We start from the raw sequence: 16634 nt of genomic DNA, 5'->3' as shown, positions 1-16634 counted from the left end.
CCTAACAAACTGCTGTGTGCTAAATGTGCCCAGATTCTCCAGATTTTCCAGACTCTGTGAAAACAGCTCAAGTGTGGGAAACAATGCAGTGTATATGTGTATATAAACAAATAAGCACACGCAGTCATGGCTTAATATACTATACCTTAAACGTGCACATTTATATACGTTATTGGTTTAAACATCCTAGGAGAGTGACTGAGGAAGGGGATACACAGAGAAACCGCCTGCTGATTCTGCTGCTTTCATTGCCTCTCCTATTCCTTTGATGCTAAACCGCGACAACTCCTCTATTCAGAGCAGAAGAGGAGACGAGGAGGCAAAGCACGGCGATGGAGACACAAAGAATCTCATTAGAAGCAGCCACAGCGGGGTTCGGGTACAATATGGCAGCAGCATTAGTGGCAACAGCAGCTCAGAATCTCTTCAATAAAAGCAGCATTCAGGGGCAGTGGCACTGAGACCACGCAGAAAAAGATTCAGTGGACAATAAAGGAGGGAATTAGGGAGAAGAGAGGCATACAGGGAGAAGATGAAGCCAAAACCCAAATTGCAAATGACACTTGAAACTATTATGGTTCAAAACGGTGATTATACAGACTGCCTGCACAACGAGTAATCCCAGATTTGGAAATAACCGGAATATTTTCCGCCTTTGAAAATAAGGTAACTACAAATGGATGTTACTGCTCAAGAGAAAACAACAACAGCTAGAAACAGAGCGTTCTTCTGAAAAAATGAGAGATACACTCATCAGGTTGTCGTGGTCAACGAGCGTTTGACTGGCCAGACCAATCACAAAAGGCAGTCATTGATAAATCCTTTCTGCTCAGCAATTACAATATTTATATAGTTTACCAAATTTAATTGACGAATCACTACTATACTTTTGATCTCCACATTATATTTCCAATTTAATATACGTGTGCTATTACATAATGTTTCTTTAACTGCCAACAGATCTTTGTAACGCAATTAGGATGCAGAAAGAGAGAGGAAGATGATACTAAATGAGAGAGAAAAAGATGCTCACAGATGGAGAGGACAGAGATCAGGAGAACAAGGACATAGAAAAAAAGAGGAGGAGTCAGACGAGCGTAGAGGACTGGTAGGTGTAAATGACAGCGGCTAGAGGCATGGAAGTGTGGTTTCTTGGCAGAGGACTCTATCTGCTCATCCTTAATGCAGTCATCTGTTGGTTCCATCGCCAACCATGAATAATAAAGGCTCCACCCTGCTATGCCAGTACTCTGAATTATTAATTCACAACCACAGACTTGCATTAGCGCACACTATGGGGTACGGACACATTTGCCTGTTTAGACTTGCGCACACAGTGTGTGTGTGCACATGCATATTCACCACACTGACAACGAGTGAAATTAGTGTTCTCTCTGAAGCAGGTTTTTCTTTAGAAAACTGCTGTGACAGAGAGAAAGTGATGTTTCTTTGTTTTTGTTTACTTGGGGTAATCATTACTGTTACTTCCATGTAACTATCAAAGCATGTCAGATTTAATAATAAACAACTGTAGAATTACTAAAACAAAACTATAACAGGAATTTCTAAAATCAACACATCAAAATAATGACGACACGTAGCTATCCTTTTGCTTTGACAGGGATAAACTACACTTAAAATATCTCGCAAGCATAACCGAACTGGTTATTACTACTGTTTCAGCCATAATAGTACACCCCAAGAGATACTATTAACTAGGTCATTGGTTTCTTTTCATAGGCTTGGTTAAATGATGTAGCCCAATTAGCTTAAAGGAGAACTGACAGATATAAATGTGCAATGCTGCTGTGACTGTATGTTAAACGCTCAACACTGAAAATGAGGGACGGTCCAAAGAATGGCTGTGTGCACGACAGAAATGAAAATATTCACATTTCACCATATAAACAATGTCCTACTTTAAGTCCTTTTAAAATCATACTAAGCATGCCTAGGACGTTAAAATGCAAGCGCACACACACCAAAAACTCCTCTTACTCACCTGCTTTGCATCTGCTGCAAAAAGAGCCTAACTGAAAAGACACTCTCCTACACACTGTGCCTCTGTTAAATCAAAGCAGAAAACATCTCTGCTTCCCCACACAGATACCAGGCAACACAACCTGCCAAACAGTCTATTGTTGGGCTGGAAAACAACACAAGACTAGCAGAAACAAAAAACAGAATGAGAAACCCGCAGTTAGCACATTCGCTCAGAATATACAGCTGTGTGAACGTTTTAGTGCATGTGGTTCTACGAGAATGTGTAAACTGGAAAAATGCATTTAGGCAGCACATCCAGATCTTGTTTTTACCACTGGACACTGGGTGTTAAGGTGACAGTAATGGTGTAGGTGAGAAAACCCAGGTAGACAGCGAGGCAGGCATGAGGTATTAGGAGACTTTCTGCTAATGCAGAGCCAATGTTTGCACAGACAGCAGCTCCAAATCTTCCCTGCAGAGAGTAGGACTTGGGGATTTCTTCTGCAAATTTATGAAAGCTTGACAGACTTCATGCACCGATAACCCCATTCACTCTCACAGTCCAGGGACAGGCACACAGCCTTAAAGTGAAGTTTGATGCACTGTATGACCTTAAATACAGTTTTATACCTTGGTCAGTAAAATAACATACAGAATTAGAAAATTACAAAAAATATGTTATACAAAAAACAAACAGACACGGTTTACTCTGCTGAGATTTGCAAGTTGACCTGCAGAGTTCATAAAGTTAGGGCTTCCTCCATTTGTGATTAACAAGTACATACGTGATTAACAAATTGAGCCAGTCTTAGGCCATTTTCACACCTAGAGTTCGCTTACTCTGGTCCGGATCAGTTGATGAATTTGTAAACTTGTAGCTTTTACTCATGGTTTAGTTTATTTTCACACAAAGAAAAATCCAAGGGAACGCGTCACTACAACCCAAGTGAGAGTTTTAAGTCTGTTCTGGGTGGGAGTAACAGAGTAAATACAGGAAGAAGGTGCTGTACTGGATGACTATTGGAAAATATTGAGTATTTACATTCATTTCACAGATAGTTGCTAGTCTGTACAGACCTTTGCACATTTATTGTATCTTCCCGCATTGAGAATTCAAAGTTTATGTGGCTATGGGCTTTTTATTCCTTACCTCAAACTTGTAATGTACACCTGGTTATTGGTTCGCACAATAAAGAAAGCACTCTGGAGCTCATTTGGGACCATACCGAGACTCCTCCTCCAAAGGGTCTCAGTGCGATTGTTCTGGTCCCTACCAAAGTGCGATTACTGTGTTCACATCTGCACGAGCGAAAAGTACTAATAAGAGAATTATTTTCACAGTTAAAACTCACCATAATACAAGCTATTAAAATGCACCAACGCTGAATGCTTAGCTATAACACAATACAAATACAGGACTTTTCCACTTTTTCACAATGGGCCGTTGGGGAGTGCCTACACACATAAGGTAGATTGTTCCGCATACAGTTAAGACAATGAATCTACTACCTTACTCAACAAACACATAATACAGTCTTCCTCTATTTCTAAATCAACAAATGTATTCTATGTTTGAGGAAATTAACCCCAGTTTAAAAAGCACTGGTTAAAATTATTTCTCAGGAATCATGATATATCCATGCATAACTATGGTATAAAAAATGGAAACAGTATTTATTAGTATCATAACTTCACAATGAGCGTGAAGGAACCTCCTGTGCCAGTAACAAAAAATCTTCTGCTTGCCCTACTGAGACATAAAAACAGGAAGAACATTGGACAAGAACCACAGAAAATGATCTAAAAGTCTAAATTACTTGAGACAACGAGATTAAAACTCAAAAAGACCAAATAAATACTTTGGGAGAAGTGTCTGGATATGAAATGACCCTGAATTCTTATATTCCCAGGAGACTCTGCCTTTACAGAAACTTGAGAAGGATGGGTTTATTTTCCTTAGACACTGACCCCATAAAGTTGTCGACATCAGGAGTCACAGCAGATGATCTGTAAATGAGTGATAAAATGTATGTACACAACTCAGAGTGGACTATGAGCCTTTGTGTGAGTGTGAGATGCGCAATTTTATGAAAATTAGGTTCATTTGGATAAGCTCTTAACTGGTTAACATATTCAGTCAGTCACTTTTTTATTTGTTTAGTGCATTGTACCTGCGTCACTTTTTTAAATTTAGACTTATTTATTCATTTTTAATTTGCATGTACTGGTACGTAGAATACAATTCTGTTGCAAATACCAATTTTGTTAAAAACTGTTCATTTCATCCAAGCCTGGAGTCTGAATTGTCAGTTTTAGAGCCTTCTTTCTTTTGTTGTTCTGTTGTAGTGCACTGAATTGAGATGGTGATGCAACAAATGTCTTTGTGATGCCCGTAGACTGACAGAATATGGAAAACTGAAGACATACAGTTTAAAAAGCATACACTTTTCTCAAGACATCCCAGGTTGTTCACTTGTTTTGTAGATAAATGGTTTATTAAATATTGTTTTCATATTGAAATGCTTATTTATAATATAAGAGAAAAGAATAATCTGGAGGTGTTTTGAATAGATTATTATGGAACTGTTTTATTGGGCCAGGGTGTCAGACAATCAATCATACAGCTTAGTAAGAATATGCAAGAAAAAGGGAAAGAGCCGAGTTCCGAGTAGAAACTAGTTATACAGTGCAAACTATGCAACCAATAACACCTGCTAACATGCATACTACTAGATCAGCCTTCAGTGTATTTCTAAAAATACACGTTTAACATTGAGGTTCCATTGGACCATGTGTAACAGGACTAGCCTGGGAATTGAAACTTGCAAAAGAAAAGCCTTGTTTTCAGCCTGAAACTTAAAATGACCATGATGGTGGACTTGATTTATAACAAGATCCAAGCCACACAATGCTGAATCTAATGAACATGTAAGATTCCCATTGTGTACGTACCCTAAATAAACGATCCTCAGCAACAGATACAGAATGTAACGTAAACTTCCTTAAAGACCAAATAATTATTTATTTTACCCGCCACCATTATTCAGAGTATTAAGTGCAACAAAAATATACTATTTCTCTCTATTTTCAATATTTCAAGTGCTGACTAAAACACGTGGGCTATACTATTAAGCTATTTTTGTGAGGTAGGATTTTAATTTATGAAACACAATAGGCGGCCTTTAATCAGTCCATCTCTAATCTGTAATTATAAACCCACTTACATATACATCTATTCAGCTGCCACCTACTGCTCAGAATATTATTTTCTTGAGATTATTAGCTGTTGTATCAGAAACATGCTCAGATGTAGGCCACAGTTAACGATAACCATCTGCACTTTTAGTGTAATCTCTTCTAAGACAAAAAAAGAAAGAATAAAAATGTTGCTTTATTAAAAAGATAGCCTGAGGGAAACTGCACACAAAATAGATCAAGTAAAATCTTCCTTGTATTAAAGAGGAGCTAATTCAGGTCACTTTACATCTGAGCACTTTGTGTGACATCATTAAAGCACAAGCGTTTACTGTATCTTTGAAGTGTATCCGATGACTTGAACGCATTGGGGGGTTGAAGAGGGCAGATAAAAAGAGGAACTGCTGAAGCCTCCCTGCTAAGACAGGATTCATTGCCATTATCATCAGTGAATCATCTTGTATTCTTTTTAGAACAGTCAAAATAATTCCAACTGGGTTTAATGTCGCCATAACTGAAGCAAAGGAATACACCAACTTCATAGTGACTGCACTACTTCCTCCGTATTTCCCCCCACTGGCCCAAATATGAGGCGCTTCAGTGAACCAGGACGCAGGTGTTATATGTAGAAAGTCAGACTGAACAGGCAAATGAGATTTAACCAAAGGACCAAGCATCCGAACACACAGGGTATATACACAGCAGAGAGGTGACAAACTAAAGAAGCCTTAAACCACGAATCATATGATGAGGAGATTTGGTGCCCCCTCATCCCGTGGGAAGCATTTTATGAATTTTTTACAAATTAATACACAGTAGTTCTGAGTCATCACATTGTCCTGTGATTAAACTTTCCATCCTGGTGGAAGTGGTCTTTTCCAGGATGTGCACACCAAGGGTGAATGAGTGGTTTGATGAATATGAAAATGATGTGAATCACATGCTATGCGCCTTGCAGCCACTACATTTCAACCCAACTGAACACCTTTAGGTTGTGTTAAACTCCGCCATTATCAAATAAGGTAAAATCTTTTGGAAGAATAGCGTTCCAGAGACTTGGAAAAAGTGCACTGAAGCTGTTCTGACAGAATGGGATGTCCTAGCAATTGGCTAATAAACTTCGTGTAGACAAAACTGTCAGTTTTTCCTTGTATCGTGTAACGTGGTCCATTCAACTAGTTGATTTATAGATGAAAACAACCAGACAGAAAAGGAACTCTACTGAAAAAATCCTGTCAAATAAATACACTGTATCGCAACAAAAATCCTTTAACTGACCTAAACCTTTGACTGGACATATTACATGGGACAGCTGTTCTGAATATGTCAAAATCTCAATGATCTTTGTGCAATAATCAGGTGGCAAGACTCAGATATTTTCATATAATTTCTTCATTTTCTTGGCAAAAGGAACCTAAACTGGATAATAGGGCTGCCACAAACGATTATTTTGATAGTCGACTAGTCACCGATTATTTTTGCGATTAGTCGACTAATCAGATCATCATCCATTGAACGTAAAAGTACAGCTTATTGCACCAGCAGCATCTGCTCTTATATAACTATCATTAGCTTACAGCTTTAAGTGTTTAAGGTCTGTGCTAACTAAAAATAAAGACAAGATGATAGTTAATTGAATTCTAATTAAATGTGCAGATTGTTTCGGTGGAGTTTAATAAACTCAGCCGATTTACTCAGGAACAAATAAAATACTGAAAAAAGCCAAACAATAACATTTTTAAGTTATCTAAGTGACTTGTATATGTTTAACCTGAGTAGGGCGGTGGGTTTGAAAACGATCTGCCGGGAGTCCGGTGCTCTCATGGCCCCCGGCTAGCTATCGAGCTAGTGGGTAACAGACGCCTCCGAAAACGTCGGAGCGCTTTTGAAAATATGTGGTGTCTTGATAAACTGAGCAGATATTTGAGGTTTACACAGCTACATTCTCGCCTGAAAATATGTTAAACGTGTATTTTGTGACCCAGAAAGAATAATAAGAGTAACATTAAAACTAACTAGCTGCCGCCATTGTTGACAACTGCGCTGGGCCGCGCTATGAATTCTGGGACACAGTTTCTTCTTCTTCTGGGTTTAACGGCAGCTGGCATCCTTGTACATGCAGTGCTGCCATCTTCTGTTTCAGTCCGTTATTACACTCTTAAATCCTGCTACTTATTCCTGCTTTTGGGATCTTACAAAGCTTCAAATGACGCGTCGACTATTAAATCAGTCGTCGACGATTTTGATAGTCGACGTAATCGTGACTAGTCGACTAATCGTGGCAGCCCTACTGGATAAGCAATCGGGAAAGTCAAAATATAAAGGATAGAGTTGCTAATCTATAACAAATGGAGCCACTGATATAACATGATTAAACAATGTTTTAGTCATGTAGCGCATGTTAAAAAGTCTGTTGCAGTGGTTTAAAAAATACATTAACATGCATGTAAGACCTATACAGATATAAACAAATGTATATATATTAATATATATACACATTTTAAGTTCTTAAGTGCTGTTGTGCTTTAGCCAACAGGGGCGATCGTGGCTCAAGAGTTGGGAGTTCGCCTTGTAATCGGAAGGTTGCCGGTTCGAGCCCCGGCTTGGACAGTCTCGGTCGTTGTGTCCTTGGGCAAGACACTTCACCCGTTGCCTACTGGTGGTGGTCAGAGGGCCCGGTGGCGCCAGTGTCCGGCAGCCTCGCCTCTGTCAGTGCGCCCCAGGGTGGCTGTGGCTACAATGTAGCTTGCCATCACCAGTGTGTGAATGTGTGTGTGTGAATGTGTGTGTGAATGGGTGGATGACTGGATATGTAAAGCGCTTTGGGGTCCTTAGGGACTAGTAAAGCGCTATATAAATACAGGCCATTTACCATTAGTCACTACCTTAATAACATAAGACAGCTAAAGTCGCTATCGGGTGATGCTAATAGCTAAACAGCTAACGTTACCATGTGTGGTGTACCATTTAATACTTCAATGGGAGGTTTAACGGCCTTCTCCAAATTTGTCCTAAAGTGCTGTTCACTGCTGTGAATGTCGTCTACTAGTGAGTGCAGGGGCTGTGTGCCTGCCTGTCTGAAGTGGTGCCTGAACTACAGAAGGCAGAGATCATCCTTTTGGTACTGACGCCGTTGCAAATTAGTATCCAATTCAATGAAATGGGCTTTACACCAGCAGCGAATCATTTGGTCTTGTGCTCTTCTGCATGATTCCACTGAAAGAGGAAGTGTCCAACTGTTTCCCATAGCGAACACATATCCTTTTCCTCATTAATTTAAATCAGCTCTTGCAAAATCCAAAACAAATTGATGTCATCAAGTTGATCTTTCATTTAAATAACCAGTCACTGTGTCTGCTGCTTTTCACCATGAGGTAACTCTTGGTAGACAGGTAAGGTGGTGTATTGAAGGATGATCATGTTAAAAATGGTTGAAAAGATCTCATGGGGTTGTTATCAGGCTTCTTTTCTGATGACAATACCTCTTAAAAATATAAAGCAGCCACACAAACAGGAAGCTTACATATGAAACCAGAAAAAATATTTATGGACAGCTGTGACTCATCACACACTGAAAGTACAGAAAATGACAAAATTAATAGAAATAAAACCGTTTTCTTGGTTGTTGGTAGTATCTTCAGACGTTCAGTAGCAGCATGTGAACAGGCAAACAGGAAAAAGCTAAAATGTCGGATTATATCATTATCCTTTTGTTAAACAGTTCCCAGTAGGAAATCTCCGGAGCCCGTGGGCGTAGTGAAAGACTAAGGCATGTGTCAGGCCTACAGCTCTCCTCATTGCCTGCATTGTGCAGCTAGCCAGCAGGCGTGGCGGTAGAAGGCCCCCGGTCGTCAAGGAGCTGTCCAGCCGCTGCCCAGATGGAAAAGCCAAGCTGAGTTTGCATGCAAGACGGCTGCCACAATTACACTATTCTACTGGGATGCATGATCAGTAGGAAGAAGTGGATGTAGAGGTTTTGCCTCTATTACAGCACGGGGGATGGGGGACGGAGGTCAGAGAAGATGCAGTAGTGTGAAAAAGAAGGGCGAACAAATCATGAGTGTGAAACTGTGCTAAACATCCATACAGAGAGATTAATATAAAACAATATACAAAAAAATATAAATAGCTACGTCTTCAGCAAGTTATCAAACTGCTCCAGCTCTAACTTAATGGCCTGCAGCATGTCCTTGTTTTGCTCTGCATCCTCGCAGAACTCAGTGTGGTGGCACAAGAGTTAGTTCTACAGCTCCTGCAGGTGAGACCAGCCCTCCAGCTCAGTCCAAGACACCTGGGCTAGAATATATTTGAATGTGTGATTTACAAATAAATCATTGGAGAAGAAGCTACAAAATGTTGAAGACTGCCAAAACAGCAACCTGCCAGCCTGCCATTAGTAGAAACACATGAAAAAAAAAGGCCTGTGCTGCTTATCAGTTACAGTTACTAAATTGAATGAATTGTTACTTAGTCGGCTATTAATATAACTGGACCCAGGAAACTGATCTCGATGTTGCAGAGCAATGTCGACTGATATTAGCCTTTCTGTCAGTTGCTGGTCTATCTGCAAATAAGATGACGATTCACATAAGGAGACCAATGTTTATCTGCTTGGTCACATCAATTTTATAGTTTTTGTGCTCTGGTTTCAGTATTTTGTAAGACTGGCTTTGTGCTCATTCAAAGACAGTGTGATGAAAAGTTAAAAGGTTGTGATCAGTCCTTTAATAAGATGGTAAATTTTATGTTTTCAGGTTTTGCACTGTAACCTGAACCTGTAAACTACAGTAATGAGTTGGATAATGACTCATCAAATAAATCGATTATAAAAAAATTCAACACAAATTCTTTGCTTTAATGCTTTGTTTAACTAGAAAAATTAGCAGGAGACCTTCATCAAACATCCACTGCAGTTTGTTTTAGAAAAATCAGTAATCCTCCAGAAGTTGTAATTAACATCTGCAGATGAACTGTTAACTTAGTCTGATACCCCATGTTTAAATTATATAGCATGGTGAAGGCTGAGAGCAGCCGACCTATTTTACATGGAAGTGACACCTGCAGAAAACGGGGGTGAATCTAAAGGGGAGCATGTGGTGTACTAGACCACATTTATTTCAAGGCTTTCGCAACATTTTCAGATTAAAAGTGAAATAATATAAAATATCATATTAATTAAAGTGCATTAATATTTAAAAATATAAAAATAAATGGTTTTTTTTTTTTCACAAGCCAATAAAAATGTACATGGGCCAGTAAAACTTTGATCTTCTGACCTGAGAGTTGTTAGGTTATTATTAATTAACATTTACACCATCATAACATCTTGTTTTCAGCAGCACAAAAACTCTCCTTCAAAGTCCAGGGCAAACTTCAGAATGCTGATATGCTCACTTCTCTTCATTGCAGCCACGACATCCTCCTTTAAAGGCTTATAAAATAACTAACTCATTCACTCGCACACTTGAACAATGTACGCACACATATGCACATTCCTTTTGGAAACCACCAATATGGCTTGGGTTTTGTTTGTTTTTTTGACAGACATATGCAGTTAAACTTGTGCTGCCAATTTCCGTTTCTATCATTCTTTCTAATCACGTGTACCACGTCTTGCCACTTTGCATCTTGCAAGGTCTAACATAAAAGTGCATTACTCAGGAGGTATACACAATAAAAGCAGCAGACACAATACATCACACTGAGCTACTAACACACGACACCACGATGCTAAAATGAACACAGCCATGAAATAATTGATGAATTCATCCATGCAGAGTGACATGAGAGCCTACTGTGCCTTGCACTATGTGTGAAATCCTGTTGCTCATGGATGTCAGTATTAGAGACACAACAGTACAAACATTTCATATCAGAATTATTAGTATTAACCAAGTGCTTCTAAAAAGTGATGAAAATGCTAAAATCTACTGATACACATACCAAGACAGTTTCGCCAAGCTACATCCTGTTCCCTAAACATCTACCAAGGCAGCTCCCTCTTATAAATCAGAGTATTTCAAGTAGAATGTGCGTGAAGGACACTCTCTCCTTTTGGGTGACAGAGGCGAAAGAACAACTGCAAATAATATCCAGTGTGAAAGCAGTTATACTTATACTGTTTTATTTGTTTACTCTTGTCTACAGAACACAACAACAAAGCTGTCAGCTTCTGGACTTTAATAAAATATGTTGGCTGGGTTACTACATAGCACGGTATCATGGGAAATGAACAAATATAGTCTCCAGACAAAAACCCACCAAGATAAAAGTCACATTAAAATAAAAGGGTACTTACCTTGCGTTCCCTATAAAGTGATAACAAGCAATTTCACAGTGTCTCCATCGTCTTTCAAGGTTCCCGCTATCTCTTAAAAATCTAACTATGACCACAACCCAGAAAAAAACAAAACCGATCCTGAAATTCTTTGCTCTTTCCTCTGTTTCCCTAAAAGTAACTCTTGTTCAATCGTGTCAGTCTGATAGCAGAGAATTCAAGGCACACAATTTTAAATACTAACAACAACATTTCCCACTACAACACGGATTCAACGCAGTACTATAAAATGTGTTTAAAGTATAAAAGTCTCTGAAGCACTGTCACTACCTTAAGCCTTTTAAGTAAACACATCCTGCCTGCTCTGCTCTACTTTTGCTAACCTTGATTGACAGTATTTACAGAAAGTTTTCTATGGGCGGTAATCAGCAACAGACTTACTGTGAAACAGTAATACTAACCAGTGGGAATTTTATCACAGTAACCATTATATGTTTCACTCTTTGTCAGTATACTGTTGAGCTCTGCACCAAAGTCACCACAATAAATCCCTCCTCTGCTGTTGGAGTTGGCGATTAAAGAGACAGCATGCGCTGAAGAGAAGAGTCCTGTGGGGGGGTGGGGGCAACTAAACGATGTCATTGTGTTGAGGTCAGCAGGGCCTTGGACAAGCTTCAAATGTGCAATGAGATGGTCAGTGTAAAGACAGAGAAGCCATTACTTCCCTGCTGAGCACATAAGCCAGGCACAAAGCTTAATATGAGACAGTAACACAGCTCAGCTTCTTGCAGATTTAGGGATCGAGCAGACATAGTCCCCCCCCCCCCCTTTCCTTCTCGTAACCCATTGCTAAATAGAAGAAAGCTGACATGTATCCAGGCCAGTAGGCTTGTATTGTCACCTTTACTGCTTGTCAAGCTGCACCTCAATCAGGACTACTCTGATCTACCCATCAGTCATTCAGGGTGACGGGGATGAAGCTATTGACAAAGAGACAATAGGAATGGACAGAACTAAGTGTGGTCAAAGGTTTCCGTCTGTAAGGTGTGGGCCACCATACTACACAAGTCTGATTTTTCAAATAAAGAGCTGTGTGACCTCTCATCTCAAAGCACAATAGGGCTGCCACGATTAGTCGACTAGTCACGATTACGTCGACTATCAAAATCGTCGACGACTGATTTAATAGTCGACGCGTCGTTTGAAGCTTTGTAAGATCCCAAAAGACGCAGGAATGAGTAGCAGGATTTAAGAGTGTAATAACGGACTGAAACAGAAGATGGCAGCACTGCATGTACAACGATGCCAGCTGCCGTTAAACCCCGAAGAAGAAGCTGTGTCCCAGAATTCATAGCGCGGCCCTGCTCAGTTTCCAACAATGGCGGCAGCTAGTTAGTTTTAATGTTACTCTTATTATTCTTTCTGGGTCACAAAATACACGTTTAACATATTTTTAGGCGAGAATGTAGCTGTGTAAACCTCAAATATCTGCTCAGTTTATCAAGACACCGCATATTTTCAAAAGCGCTCCGACGTTTTCGGAGACGTCTGTTACCCACTAGCTCGATAGCTAGCCGGGGGCAAGGTCACTAGAGCTGTGAGAACACCGGACTCCCGGCAAATCGTTTTCAAACCCACCGCCGTCTTTCGCTACTCAGGTTAAACATGATATATGAGTCACTTAGATAACTTAAAAATGTTATTGTTTGGCTTTTTTAGTATTTTATTTGTTCCTGAGTAAATCGGTTTGGCTGAGATTAAAGTTATAGTTTTTACACAGCTGAATAAACGTCAAGCAGACAGCTGATTATCAGAAGTGTGAGATGCTCCAGAATTTACTCCGGTGTCCTGTTATATTTTAGATAGCAAGGAGTTTATTAAACTTCACCGAAACAATCTGCAAATTTCATTAAAATTTAATAAACTATCATCTTTTCTTTATTTTTAGTTAGCACAGACCTTAAACACTTAAAGCTGTAAGCTAATGCTAGTTATATAAGAGCAGATGCTGCTGGTGCAATAAGCTGTACGTTTTACGTCCAATGGATCTGATTAGTCGACTAATCGCAAAAATAATCGGTGACTAGTCGACTATCAAAATAATCGTTTGTGGCAGCCCTAAAGCACAATCTCAGCTTTTTCCAAAATATGGCATTTTCTAACATTTAAGGTAAAGAGTTTTCAGATGAAAACAAGAAAATGTACTTCCAGGGACCCTCAGTGCACTATGCTGGACATTCAAGCTTATGGGCAGCAGGTTAGCCCTGACAGACACAGCATATGGATTCCTAACATGCTGCAGTCTGGCTCACCAGATTCCTCTGGGGATAACGAATGCCAAGCCTGTGCACCCCCACTTCATGCTTTGTAAAAGAATTTATTTAATAGAAAACCAGAAGCTTCATCCTGCTTTCATCAGCACTATGTGCTCATGATAACTAGCACGAGTCAAGACAGGTGGGGAAAAAAAATAACTTTCTGACAACAAAGGAAGAAAAATCTACTCTTTCAAGTTATTGTTAGTTTTTGGCTTTAATTCCAGTTTTGGGGTAAACTCTTAAACCATTGTGCAAAATTTAGAGGCAAAAACAGGTGTCTATTTTATATTACAATCCAAAAAGAGCAAGGCAACTATCTCTCCCATCAAACAGCTGTTTTGCTTTCATCCAGATTATAATGCAAAAAGCCAATCGCTGGTCAAACCTGCTGAGGCAATCAGTTATTAAAATAGGCAACAAGATCTGGACTGATGATATTTGAGATTTCAAGCTACTACAACATGCTAATGTATTAGATAACAAGAACTGGCACAGAGATAATACACTAATCATAAGATTTGTTCCCTGAAAACAACCCTGGAGTAAGATCAGAACTGATTAGGTGTACTACAAACCATTAGAGTTAGACAGTCTTCTCCTAAACTACACAGTAATATTATGTAAAGTACAAATACTCTATAACCATGCTTTTGGGTACTCAAGTCTTGGCTTGTAAAGGTATGTACGTTTCAACATTGCAAACAGGCAATTATATTTAAGTTCTGTGCACGGAACCTGCACACAATGCCAAAGCTGCAGGGACAAGACGAGTCGTAATGCCAATTTTATAAACTACCAATAGGACTGAAATATGAATATTGCAGCTGTGGCTAGTGCAGTTCATGTCCTTTAACCTGTGAATGTATCCTTGAGCAGGACACTAAATCATCCCTATGTAATTTTAGTTAAACCTGACCTTGCACCTTCCGGTGGAGCAATGCCAAGTGAAAAACAATTTCCCCGTGGGATAAAGAGTATCACATAACTAAGTGTTTTTTTGGTTGGTTTTTTTTTTTAACAGTTATCGTTATTTTATTGGTCCTGCCCTAAAACCAAGACAAATGCTGAAGTGAGTAAGGATGTTAGCAAGCTTATATTAAAACATGAGAGATACGAATTAGATTTTCCTCAGGAAAGGGGCTGGACCTCAGCTCGATCCCTGTGTTCTAGTGCAAGGCGGACGAGGCTAAGATTACTGGACCCATTATCGGACAGAACCAGTCTTTTGTCGCCCTTAATTCCCAGCAACACGCTGAACAACACTAAAAGGTCAGACCGCAGTATTTGTGCACAGGGTTGTAATTTCAACGACACGTTAACTGAACCTCTACCTTTAGATCCACCACAAGTAAAAAAAACAAAAACAAAAAAACCCTGGAAAATCTGCCTGTATAACAATGCTGTACTTTTTGTTTTGTTTTGCTGGACCCATGTTTTTATTTTTGGGCTTCCACGCGGTATTGCACCACAGCGTTTCCACAGACAAAGACTGTCAAAGGAAATGGTCAAGTACCCAAGACACGACCAAGGTGTCCGACTATGGAATCAGATGAAAGAAAAAGGTAGTGACTCGGGAGATTTTCAGCACAGGCGCGTAAATCTGGGTGACACAAGCATACAAGGCAAAGATCATTTTAACAGATGCTTTATTTATCCGTCTTCTGCTGTACTGTCAAGCTTACTGACTGCATTGGTGGGGGAGTAAGGAGTTGTAAGTAAAATCAGTTCAAGCCTAGCATAACACTGAATTGCGTCCGATAATGGATCTCGTGACGCTACGTTGCTCGTTAACTAGCAGCTCAAGCTAACACTCCCATTCGGGTTTGCGCTTCACAGCAGCACCTATTTAGAGCAAACGGCACTTTCATTCTGTTAGTGAATGTAAGATAAAAACCTGACTCTAAAACGTAACAGAAAGCCCAGTAATAACACTCCTGTGTGGTGTAGCTCCTGAGCCACCCCTGTGCTAAAACCCTGTGTTGCAGCGGCAGCAGCAACAAACCCAAGACAAAACAGTCAATGCGCTGTGGGCAACTCACCCAAAAGATACCACTGTGCTGTCGACCATATGCTGCTGCAGTTCAGCGATGAACACCCATTAGAATGATTCCTGCGGTTGGGGAGCATCCAGGTGTTGCGGTGTTAAGATTACACTATTCCAAACCCTGCTTCGCTTTGACGGCTGTTGTCTGTGCTGAGACCGCATATGTGTGTATGCTTATGTGTTTGCGTGTGCGTGTGTGTGTGTGTATGGAGCTTTGTGAGGCCTGCTGCTGGAAGGAAATGGTCTCCACTCCGTCAGTGCAAAGCGCATGCGCTTGGGAATGGGAATAGCACGGCCAACGGGCGAGCGGTCTGTGAGCACAGCCGTGTGGCCAACAGGTGAGATTGTCAACCGATGGCTGACTTGTTACAGCGGAAGGTTACCCGCTAAATAGCCACCTGCTGCCCTTTCCAACGGGATAAAGCCGCGGTGCAGTAATACAGGATACAGGATAGATATACGCTGTCATTTACTAGTAATAGACTGCAATTAAAACAGATTATTAAGAATTTCAAAGTCTTATTTGGTTTTCATAGACATAAAATTCTTTTCTTTCTCTCTTTTTTGCAATATTTTCCAAGTAACCTATATTTGACAACAGCATGATAAAAATGGAAATTCTGTTTTGTGGTGCCACCGCATTATTTTTAGTGGCCCCCATATGGCGACCCCTATGAAACTATTCTGGAGGCGCCCCTGACTGTTAGGGCTGCGTGGTGATTTAGTGCAACATGTTCGAAGAATAAAGTGGACTACAGCACGTGTGACCTTTGATAGCAGTGCTCCAATGTGTTTGTTTATTTTTATAATTCCATAA

The 16634-nt window shown here is 40.0% G+C and overlaps 1 protein-coding gene across 3 annotated transcripts in view; it reads right to left on the bottom strand.

Annotated features, from left to right (window-relative positions):
* Positions 1 to 16059, bottom strand: part of cskl (c-src tyrosine kinase-like) — a 53046-nt gene extending 36987 nt beyond the window's left edge. For 2 of the 3 annotated variants that reach the window (XM_085421677.1, XM_085421644.1), the window contains exon 1: positions 15813 to 16059. The gene's annotated coding sequence lies outside the window, so the exon portion shown is untranslated. The remainder of the gene's footprint in view (positions 1 to 15812) is intronic. The other variant, XM_085421595.1, reaches the window with a different exon arrangement.
* Between the last annotated feature and the right edge of the window lie 575 nt (positions 16060 to 16634).

Source organism: Rhamphochromis longiceps, linkage group LG1 (assembly GCF_057381845.1).
Source record: "Rhamphochromis longiceps isolate RC_006_pf linkage group LG1, R_longiceps_female_GT1.1, whole genome shotgun sequence".
Lineage (NCBI taxonomy): Eukaryota > Metazoa > Chordata > Actinopteri > Cichliformes > Cichlidae > Rhamphochromis > Rhamphochromis longiceps.
Note: the sequence above shows the minus strand (reverse complement) of the source record. Positions and strands in the feature narration are given on the sequence as shown.